The sequence below is a fragment of the Dermacentor albipictus genome, chromosome 3, assembly GCF_038994185.2.
Source record: "Dermacentor albipictus isolate Rhodes 1998 colony chromosome 3, USDA_Dalb.pri_finalv2, whole genome shotgun sequence".
Classification (NCBI taxonomy): Eukaryota; Metazoa; Arthropoda; class Arachnida; order Ixodida; family Ixodidae; genus Dermacentor; species Dermacentor albipictus.
In genome coordinates this window covers 108,428,123-108,440,240 of record NC_091823.1, presented here as the reverse complement: position 1 = coordinate 108,440,240, position 12,118 = coordinate 108,428,123, and the positions used below count along the sequence as shown (strand labels likewise).

The 12,118-nt window shown below is 47.6% G+C and overlaps 1 protein-coding gene and 1 long non-coding RNA gene across 4 annotated transcripts in view; one reads left to right on the top strand and one right to left on the bottom strand.

Annotated features, from left to right (window-relative positions):
- Positions 1-12,118, bottom strand: part of LOC139057534 (uncharacterized) — a 78,012-nt gene that overhangs the window by 14,891 nt on the left and 51,003 nt on the right. The gene's annotated exons all lie outside the window — the stretch shown is intronic.
- The window catches only part of LOC135904871 (DNA damage-regulated autophagy modulator protein 1-like), an 87,762-nt gene that overhangs the window by 69,560 nt on the left and 6,084 nt on the right, over positions 1-12,118 (top strand). The gene's annotated exons all lie outside the window — the stretch shown is intronic.

Sequence of the window (12,118 nt, the reverse complement as noted above, 5' to 3'; positions counted from 1 at the left end):
CACCCGGTCTGTGTAGTTGAAGAGATATTTATTGTCCTCGTCCGGGAAGCAAACACGTGTTGCGTGTCATTTTTATTGATATAATGTTCTTTCTATTGTGTCGTTGGATATACATCTGCGCATCGATGTTTTTAATCCAGTTGCTGTAGACGTCCTTTTTTTCTAACATACTGTTGTTCAAAGCCATTGTAGGGTTTCTTCAGGGGCTTTGTCAAGCTGCCTAAAGCAGCGTGTGCCCCTGAACGCCTACCAGCTTTGCTGCTGGAGAAATTAAGTTGACTTGAACTTCCGCCGTCCAATAACGGCCGCTCCACGAGCTGAGCTAACTAAGAAACTGGCAGTTGCTAGGCAAGAGCGAAGTAAGAATAACACGAAGCAAAATTGCAGAATACTCTTCGAAAGCAAACGTATATCTCTGATGCGAGGACTACCGTGCCATTCGCTGTGTTCACTAAACGTACGCGCTATGGGATCGCCCAAAACACCAAGCGAGCATACCCCCCCCCCCCCCCCCCGCCCGCGCAATCATTCAGAGCAAAATCCCGACCGTGTACAAGCAGGACCGCCTTGGCTAATTATTTTGCTCCCTGTATATAAATAATTCCCTAAGCCTTAGGTCAAGGCATTCTTGGACCGGGAAGCTGCATTGGAGGTCACTATGCAGTTATCTTATTCTCTGTGTGCGTTAACAATGCTGATCTGTCTGTAGCGCTGACGCCCTGATTTTTTCCAAAGAGGATTGCGACACATCTGAGAAGTTTATATCCGCACTTAGCATTAACCTCCGTCATTCATGTACGCTGTGAAAGAGAGCACCCGGCGATATTCGATTTCAAGAAGCGGTAACGACCCAAGAAATGTTCAGAACGTAAAATTCTTCAGCAATGACAAATCCTGAACGAGAAGGCTGCTAGCATGTATTCACATGCAAGGTTCCGATGTACTCATCACCGGAAATCATTGCTTAAAAATAAGTTCTGCATTCACATTCATATTGCTCACGCGGGGTCAGTGGCGTAGGTAGGTCGTCTTGCACCCGGGGCCGATAGCTCTTCTGTCACCCCCCCCCCCCCGCCGAGTGTTGTGGAGGAAGGCGAGGATATCGACAATTTTCGGGAGTCTTCAGACGTATATGACACCCTCCCCCCTCCCCCCCCTCCCCTACTGGCCCCGTGCACCTGGGGCCAGCCCGCATCTCGCAATATTAAAAGGGAATCAAGACATTATTATGTAAGAGATAACACTTAGGCCGATTTCTTGAAGTGTCTGGACTAATCTTCAATGCAAAACAAATTACTAGCCATGCTTATCAACGGGAGCATATTAAAAATCATCACCGCACCGCGTATAACAACTATGGCAAATATTAGGCTTCTCCTGAAATTCAGTATATTCTACGTCACAATTTGCAATCGATAGACAACGCAACATTTATTTTTGAATGCAGTGCACAATGTGATAATTGCAGGGAACTGGGAGGAGATTTGTAAAACGGCGCACAGTAGGATAAGTTGGCGCACCAAACCGATCTACGTCTAGCGTTTGCCTCGGTGTTTCGTACTCACAAAGAAAAAACTAACGCAGTTTGTCATGCTTAACGGGGACTTTCGTTCATAAGAATGAGTGAGTAAATGCGATGTGTTAAAACCTTAATCTGATAGAATACTATCCGGCCACAAACCGCAAATTTTATGTTCGCACCGCGGGCACATAAGGCGCTTCAGCCTTTTCGCGAAGCCTCAGAGATGTTCAGCCCCACAGAAATAATGGCACCCTAACGACCTTCGCGGGAAACACCAGCGCGTCACCAGATCTCGGATGCCGCGTCCAACACGACTTCGTTTTACGTTTCCTCCCGCGGTGGCGCCACGTTGTTGCCTCGAATGGCTCTGTACACGCCCGAACGATGTAGGCGCCGTTTTTTAAAACTTCAACAACATTATTCCACATTATACCGCAAAGCCTTATCTGGCTTTATCTAGTGAAGGTGTCCGCATGAACTTCTTTGAATGAAAGCGCTCAAGAAACAACACTCTCAAAGGTGGTCGAAACCATGTGCAATCCAGCGAACCCACCCACCGCGGTGACTTATGGCGTTTTTCACTGGTCGATTCGGAGCAGGATTTCTTGCTTCGTGGCAACGAATCCGAATTTCACTGGTCGATCTGGAGCGGGTTCGCGCGTTCCACTGGTCGTTTCGGATCAACTCGCTCCGCGCCGGATCGCTCTCACTTGCTCCGCCGCCGAGGCGCGGATTCGGGCGGAAATAGCTCTCGTCACTTCCGTCGTCAAGCGAAATCGGTACCGGTTGGTACGCACAACAATACAGTTTCTCACTACATTACCTAGAGGGAAATCTGGCGCTGCTGCGCTGTGGTATGCATGGGAATGCCGATATATTGTGACTTCGGATTGGCATCGTTCTCGGAGAGACAGGACACCTTGAAGACGCGCTTGGCAAGCACCATTCCGTCCGTCACAATATTCATTTTCTGCTAAAACAGCGCGTGAAAAGCTGTGTTGGTTTTATTATTACGCGAAAACATGTTTTGTTTAACTATGAGAACTTGTTATTGCGTGTCCGATTATATGTTACGTAAAAAGTATCAGCGGGCTGCTAAAGTTGGAGGACAGACGGCAAGGTTGGCGCTCGCTTTGAAACAGTTTGTCGTCTGTTCTTGCTTTTCTTCGCTTGGTCATGCATTGTAGGTGAGTAAAAATGTAATATGCGTGAATGAAAACATTTCATGAAGATTTTACTTTGAGAACGCGTTATTTGTGTAGCCATATCCACATTTTAGACGAAGCCTCTTACAACACCAGCCAACACGAGCCTCCCAGACACATATACCGTCATTCCCATGACGGCACGGCGCCCCCTTAAGAAACTCCCATAGACGGTGGCGCCAGATTTCCCTCTAGGTGTTATAGTGAGAAACTCTATGCGCACAACATTGTGTTGCTTCGCAAAATGGCTGCGTTCGTTGCTGCTGCAGAGCTCGCATTTAGCGATGAGAGCTCGGACGACAGCGATTACTAGGTGACGCAGGTGCTGTACGAAGCCTTCTATTCACGTTGCCCATGCATAATCCTTGCAGGCGCGACATGGAAATGACGGGCTCTGCGATTGCCGTGGTCAAATTACGCATGGGGGACGGTGAGTTTGGTTGCCGTGGAAACGTACAGAGCAGAAGTCGCGCATAGTTTCCGGAACCGGTTTGTGCGACGTGCACGCAGACTTCCTGTGTGATCCCCCACGGAGCATTTTTGCGCTCCGCTGGCCGATTCGGATTCGCGAAACCCGAGCGCTCGCTCGAGGATTTCGGCGGCCGCTCTAGATCGACCAGTGAAAAACGCCATTAGTGGCTACGGCAATCAGCTGCTGAGTACCGAGGTCGCGGGTTCAATTCCGCCGCGGAGGACGCATTCCGGTGTCCGCGGAATATAGATGGATCATGCTCTCAGATTTAGGTGTGTACGTTGCGCCAGACTAAGGGTTTCAAAACTTATCAGGAACCTTCCATGCAATGAATAAAGTAGCCACGGTGTCCCTTTGAGATATTTAAGCCCATTAAACAATGAAGTCGACCGAAATGATACGGTTCCCGTTGCGGTGTACGTGCGTAAGTTATTGGTAAACATGCTTTGAGAAGTGTCTCAATTTGGTAAGTGCGTTGAAAATTGGTCTCTGGGATGATAGTAACATTAGTACATACTAAGCAACAAACATTACTAGCAAGCATAAATGTTCGCGTTCTGTTTCGAGAGAAAAAGGTACGTGTCAGTATGGATTTGTCTGTCGGGACTACCTGGAAATATCATCATGTGATAAGACTCATAATCTCTATTAGTGAAGTATATAAGGGCAAACATTTGGAAATATTTTCCACTCACATAAATTGAACAGGGTCCTACATAAAATCACAGAGCCTATGGAACGTCGTTCTATGTATTTTGAATAATTTGTTTACACTTTAAGTATACATAATAAATATGTGGGAAGTAACACAGCCACTGTTATCTGAAACACAGCTGCACATACCTGTACCTATTCATTGTTTCACACACCTGTACCTGGAGCCATGTTTAAGTATACGGGATACTATGCCGCATATCATTTAGGTATATACCCGCGCGTAGCTATCTAGTACACTGTTGCACAGAAAAGGGATGAGACACCGGGAACTCAACTGGAAGCTCAAGGACAGCCTCTCAGTTTAGCGCGTCGTAGGCGCCAAAACCGGAACTAGTAATGTCTATGTGAACACCAAGAATCAATTTTGATTTGCGCGCCTCGAACCGCCGTGGTTACTTAGTGGTGTTGGCCTGCTAAGTACAAGGCCGAATTTCGATGGGGGCGAAATGTGAAAACACCGGTGTACTTCGATTTTGGCGCACCCAGGTGGTCCACATTATACCGCAGTGCCCCACTACGGCGTGATCGTTGTTCTGGCACGTAAAACCCCATAATTAAAATTTTTTTTAACTGCGCGCCACAGTGACTTTCGGTGGACCGAGCATTCTGGGCACTACACCCCTGAGCTGTAGCTGTCGCAGTGCAAGCCATTGGAGAAGACCCGGGAGCACCGCGAAATGGACAAAGTCGATGGTTTATTGCCAATAACTCCGATTCTGCATGAACGCAATGAAATACTGTTCGGTCGCTGCTTTTATGTGGTGCTCTGGGTTTTCTGTTTTTTTTTTTACATTTACGGTTACCATTGACGACGATTCATTAACAAGCCGTCGGGTGAAGATTCAACGAGCCACGCGCCTTACAGGTACGCCATTTCTTTTTTGAGGACCTGGCTATTACCCTGCCGCTACGGTGGTCGGAAGCCGAGAACATCGTCACGAGGCTTATGCTCGTCCAAACGTAACAAGCCATATGAATGATGCTACGGGCCGTAATGAAAAGCCTGGGGCCCACAAAGCTTCATAAAGCCGGCACGTTTGGTTATCCACAACTCGGAATCAACTTCAGCGAATTCAAGGATAATGGCTGACGGTGAAGCCGAGAGCAAGAAACCTCGCCTAGAAGACAGCAAGTACGATGATACAACATCGAATTATGAGCTAAGTGATGAAGAAGAGATGGGTGAAGATGCACCATTTACTTTGGTCACGTATAAGAAAAAGCGAGCCGAAGGCATTCCGGTTGTCTTTCGCCCAACAAGTGAAGGTACTACTTTTTGGCAAGTAAACCCAAACCGAGTGTCTGCCGAAATAGTTTCCGCTGCCAAAGAAGATGTACAGTCTTTCAGGACGACCAGGGACGGAAGTTTCAGTGTCAGTGTGGCTTCCTTAGCATGGGCGAAACGCCTTTTGATGCTCACAAGTGTAGGCGGCCTAGAAGTCAAGCCCTTCATCTCAAAGTCATACACGCGAAACGGTGGGAAAGTAAAACATGTGCCTCTGCAGTATACAGATGAAAAAACTCCTAGGCTTCTTGAAAGAAGCAGGAGTTATATCGGCACGCAGACAGATACGGTATTCCCGCCAAGAAGATGGAGCAGTAAAGTCACATCCCCTTCACACGGTAATTCTGACTTTCAGAGACGATCGCCCTATTCCAGGAAGAAATTACTTGGGTTTCACCAGTCACTCGGTCGAGGAATACCTAGGACCAGCTCTTCGCTGCTATTATTGCCAGAGATTTGGGCACATGGCGAAAACCTGCCGCAGCACATGTAGATACAAAATCTGCTCAGAAGATCATGACCCCAAGGAGTGCAAGGCACTTCTTCAACCTAAATGTGCAAACTGTGCGGGGAACCATGCCACCTCCATCTCAGGCTGCCCTCAGAAAAAGGCAGCGTCACAAATGCGTCGACATGAACTACTCCATGGAAGACAACCGCGACGCAATGAACCCTCACCAAACCTTGAGATTGTTCATCCAGTGCCAGATCACCCACCTCACCGAGCACCAGAACCACCACAGCCAAGAGCACCAACAAGGTATTCCTCCTCTATAAAACAACCAACAATGCAATCAAGAGACCAATCAATCAATGCAATCAAGACCAATCAATCAAGCGCCCAGTCTTATGCATCAGTGCTACGGAAACCCAGTCGACAACAGGCAGAAAGTAATACACAAGAAAGCTCCAGTATTCGCACACATTTCTCTCAGCGACCTTACGCATCCACTGCAGAAGTGACACCAGCTAATAGCGAACATACTACAGCATCGGTGACACAACTGATTTTGCCAATGCTTTTCGCAGCTCTCACGGCAATCCTATCTGCTCTGCCGGAAGCAAACAACCTACCAGAAGTAAAAGCCTTGTTGCCTCTAGAAGCACCATTGTGTCAACAATCCGGGCCGAAACTACGGCAGGCAGTACATCAATAACCGCTACAAAAATGTCTCCATGTTCGAATGCCAACAGTCTTCGAAGGAAGTGTGCTGACGTTCGTAAACTGCTTGTGCAATACAACTTCCCAATACTTTGCATTCAAGAGGCGGGAATCAATGACAACTTTCGCCTCTCGAATTATGTGATCTACAAGACTCCTCGTCAAGGTGCTGTTAGCAGAGTGCTCCTGGGCGTCAGAAAGGACTTACCATGTTATCAAATTCAGTCCAGTGATTCAGACTTCCCGGAATTCATCGCATGTAAAGTATCCTTTGGCAAGCTCTGTATAACAGTGATTAATCTATATCTAACCTTCTAACCGAATTTCAGTAGAAACGCTAGTGGATATCTTCAAAATAGCTCATTCTAATGTATTTATATGTGGCGACTTCAATGCACACAACACCATCTGTGGTAGTGATCATTGTGATGCACGGGATAACGTTATTGAGTGCGCCATAGATAAATGCAACTTGACTGTTTTAAACGATGGGTCGCCAACATTCCTTCGTGGACATAATTACTCAAGCTGCATAGATGTTACCCTGTGTTCACATGATCTAGTGAATGGTGTGGGATGGACAACAGATATGGAAATGCGTGGAAGTGATCATTTTCCCATCCTTGTCAATCACCCTAGCATGCACTATGATATCAGGCGTTACAGCAGACTAACCAACTGGCAAGCTTTTCGGTACCGCCTAACGGATCAAATTAATCATCATGCAACAGTGGAAAGCTTTACAGAATTTTTGCAGGATAATATGAACGTATGCGCAAAAGAGGTCCCAATTCCAAAAGGTTATGCTGCAGTTGACGGAGACTATGAACACCTAAGAGCCATCCGACGCCGATCCGAAAGAGCTTACCCATGGAGCGGAAGTTTAGAAGCATACAGAAATGCTCAGAAAATACACAATGTAATGCGCAGACGAATGGAAAATTTAGGCAAACGGCGCTGGCGCGATTTCTGCGGCACGCTGTCTCCTCACACGTCTGTCCCACGAATTTTTCTAGTAATTCGTTCTTTAAGCGGTCCTGTAACACAGAGCTTCCCATTTCGTGCTCTCGCTGTAGCTCGAGACACGTGTGAAATAATAGTTGCAGATGAAATTTGTGAGCTTATTTCCAGACCTGCGTTTTCATCGCAATGTACAGAATTGGATATTTCAGTAGTGTTGGCTAAGCGAAAAATTACTGCTTGCTACTGGGCCCAACATCCTCAATTGGATCATACTTTCACATTAAGCGAGCTTCAATGTGCAATTGCATCTTGTCGCCAAAAGTCCGCTGCTGGGCCGGACGGCATCACGTACAATATGCTAAGAAACCTCGAACCGACATGCACAAATGCTCTCTTAGACATCTATAATAATTTGTGGATAGTGGAAACTGTACCTGACTTTTGGAAAGTCGCTCGAATCATACCAATTTTAAAACCTGGTAAGACGCTCTTGTGCCTTGAATCCTTCCGCCCAGTTAGTTTGAGAAGTTTTTTATGCAAAGTAATGGAGAAAATGATTGACGCGCGACTTCAATGGTGGTGTAATGAAAGGAATGTGTTGTCCAACTACTTAGTAGGTTTTAGAAAACACAGATGCACAATGGATGCAATATTAGATATAGTAACCTGTGTGGAGCACGAGCGTGCACGTGGAAACGTGACTATAGCAGTATTCCTAGACATCAAGAGGGCATTTGACACTGTTAGTCACGTTCATGTTCTGCTAAGCATGTTGGAACTTGGTCTGTCTGGCAGGTCCTTGCGATGGATTTCTGAATTTCTATCAGGTCGCAAAATATTTGTTCAGACGAGTGAAGGCAAGAGTGCTGAACATGTTGTCAAACAGGGAGTACCACAGGGAAGCGTACTCAGCCCCTTCCTTTTTACCTTGGTCATGGCTGATTTAACAAGAAGGCTGCCATCACAGTTAAAGTTTTCACTGTATGCAGGTGATGTGTGTATTTGGACATCTGGGTATAATGCTCAATTACTTCAGATGGCATTGCAAGACGGCATAAATATCTTCAACCAATTTTTGAGAGAGAGAGGAATGGTACTATCGCACGCAAAGACAGCTGTATTGCCCTTCACTCGGAGGCAGTTAAAGAATTTCACTCTTAATCTGGAAGGACACCCTCTAATGACTGTCACACATCATCGATTTCTTGGCATAATACTTGGTAGGCAGCTATCCTGGGCACTCCACATAAAAAAACTCGAACACGAGGTCAATGCCATAGTGACTGTACTTCGCAGAGTTGCAGGCACATCATGGGACGGATCAGTGTCGTCCATGCTGACTGTTTACAATGCATTAATACGACAAAAATTGCGTATTCCGCGCCCATCTTACACGGACTTTCCCACACGTCAGAAGAGCGACTTCAAATACGTTTAGCTAGAGGACTACACCAATGTCTAGGAGTTCCACGAGTGACTTCTAGTTCTCTTGTAATAGCTGAGGCTCGCCAATCACCATTTCCAGTTATGCGAACTACAGAAACATGCCGGCATTATTTCCGTCTTCAAACCCAGCATAAAAACCACCCATTGGCTCTAGACATAATGAAACGGGAGAGAAGTTATGTTCATATAGAAATTCAAGAAAATCTTCACATATTGCCAAGAAATGAATGTTGGAACTCTGACATCGACTATCCTCCATGGCTGCTTACATTTCCGAAAATAGAATTGTCAGTACATGGGATATTCAGAAAAAGAGACATGTTAATTCAAGCTGCTCAACAACTAGCACTTTACCAGATATATATGCGGTATTCAGGATACACACGTCTATACAGACGGCTCCAGTACAGCAACCTCTTCAACTTCATCATTCATTATACCGCACCTCTACAAGCAAGATTCATTTAAGTTATCTCGTGCGACTTCGTCCACAACAGCTGAACTGTTCGCAATCCTATGTGCGATAAAATGATATGAGCAGACACGTCTCTCACATCGGCTCCGTCTTTTTCGATGTTCCGCTGGCCAATTTTTCGAGGTACGACGATTTCAAGCACATCATCAGATTCGTGAAGTTGCCCAGACTCGACTGATACGAAGTTTCGAGGCGGGAACCAATTTTTGACAATTTTATTGAACTTTCTCTGTTCACCCCACTACGTGCGGAGCTAACCCTAGCGAGGAGCAGGGCCCATTAGGCCTTGCCGGCCTACGCGCCAGGGGGACATGACAGACTCCCGTATGGAAGACGAAGAGGACAACAACGAGGAAGATTTCGGTTGGCAAGTGGCTACCGGACGACGATCCCGTGCTGGAAAGAAGAGCAGCAACGCGGCGAACGCGACGCCAAGTACCTCGCAAGCGTCCGGCGGCAGCAAGGGACCCGCCACCAACACCGGCTCGATCAAGTACCGTATAGTAAAGGCCTCAAGGATGCCCCAACTGCCCGAGGAGCATCGGAAAATTATAATCAGGCCACGAGGAGGACTAAATTTGAGCAAAGTAAGTACCACCGCTATTGGAACTGCAGTGATCGAGGCTTCAGGCCTAACGGCAGTGCAAGCAAGTGAAGACATGGTGTGCCCCAACTTCACGCAAAATATCGTGGTGGTGAGCACTCCTGAACCAGAACATGCGGCAAGGTACGTGAGAATGAAGTCCTTCAAAATCGTGGAAACGGAGTACGAGGTCAATGCGTACGAGACGGCCCCGCACGCCACGTGCAAAGGGGTGATTAGACAAGTCGACATCAGGGACTCCCAGTCTACTATCACAAGGAATATCGTGCATGAGCGCAACGCGCTCGCTTTGGCCGCCAAGCGCATCAAGACGTCAGGCTCAGTCATCGTCCTCTTCGATGGACTGAAAGTGCCAAACTTTGTGCGCTACGGGCCGACCTTGTTGAGATGTTATCTCTACAGGAAACAATTTGATGTGTGCTTCACTTGTGGTAGGGTAGGACACCGCTCGGACGTGTGCCCCACGCCGGACTCTGTTCAGTCTAGAGGGTGTGGAGCCCCCAACCCACGAGCGGACCACGTTTGCACGCCCAAGTGCAAGTTCTGTGGAGGAGACCATCCCACCGGAGACAAGGTGTGCAAGCAGAGATTTCAAACACCCTATGTGGTACGAGCTCGCCGAAGGGAACGCGCCCGGTCCCGATCGGCCACGAGGGAGAGAAGCCGCTCCAAGTCGGGAGGATCGCAGGTGCAAAGGGAACGCGCCCGGTCGCGATCGGCCGCGAGGGAGAGAAGCCGCTCCAAGTCGGGAGGAGCCCAGGCGCTCTTAGAAGATGGAACACCCGGTGCCAAGCCGACAGTTGGGACCGCCTGGGCGGATAAAGTCAAAGGTACGGTGAGAATCGTTGGTGGCGCCACTACGCCGGCGGTGACTGAAAGCAATGATGCCAGAATAGAACAGTTGATTAGGGAGGTAAACTCTTTGCGTAAAGCTAATGCAGAGCTGACCAAACAGGTAGCAGAACTGAAAAAGAAGGCACAGCCGAGCCCTGCCAGCGTAGCAGTAGCAAGACCAGTAGGTCAAAGCAACGAACCAGGCGAGGGAGATAACTCCCCCGCCCCGAAAGAAAGAGCAGTAAGCCCCGAAACTGACTCGGTTTTCGAAGTCCTTAGCGAGCTGAAAGAGGTAATCAAAGAAATTAGAGAAACGACGGAAAGGACTAACTTTAAAGTGGATAAACTATGGAAATGGAGGTTAACGGCCGAACAGCGATTCAAGAAACTCGAAACGAAATGCGACGACGACGAATTCTTGCCGTCAGAATCAGAAAGCGTAAAATCGCTCTCCGGAACGTCAGGGGGCGCTCCAAAGAGATCGATCGCGGGTAACAGCAAAATTAACCCATTCAATAATCATGGATAGCGCCCACAGTTTTAGTGTGTGGCAGTGGAATTGTCGCGGATTCCACAACAAAAAGGCATCGCTGCGCCAATTAATTAGATCGATGGGGGTCAAACCAAAAGTAATTATGCTGCAGGAAACTTTAGCGGACGAAGTAAAGCTAACCGGGTACAAATCGGTATGTAGAGAAAAAGATTCCGGAAGGGGATTGGCCACCCTCGTTGACAAAAAGCTACCCTTTATCGAACACGATATCCATCTCGGACTGAGTAAAATCGAGTATATCATAGTAGAAGTCGTACTCAAAAGGCACAAGGGCAGGGCGCAGAGTATCTTCTGCCTGAACATTTATAGCAGTCCCACCTACAAGAAACAAAGCTTTAGGGCACTTTTCAACAAGGCACTCGCTGTCGCAAAGAGCTCTCCGCTCATCATCGGAGGGGACTTTAATGCCCCCTACCAAGCGTGGGGATACACTTGGAATACAAAGAAAGGTGAGGGGTTATGGAACCTTGCCATGGACCTGGGACTGTGCCTGATCACAGATCCGACTTTCCCCACCCGCTGTGGCACGTCCACGTGCAGGGACTCTACGCCCGACCTAACTTTTGTCAACAACTCTAAACAAGCTAGTTGGGAAAACTCGGGCACCGATCTAGGCAGCGACCACTATATCATACACATAGGTATAGGTATGCCGAAACAAGAGGCTAGAACCTTTCGGTGCACGGACTGGGACCTTTTTAGGAAAGTTAGAGCGAAGAGACTAGAATCGGAACCGATAGAAGCGGGCAGACAGTCCTTCCAGACCTGGGTCAACCAGCTCGAAGAGGACCTCAGGGAGGCCACTAAAGAAATTAAGACAGAAGAAAACATAGAGAGCATGGACAGTAGGCTCGCGCATCTGATCGAGGCCAAACAATCC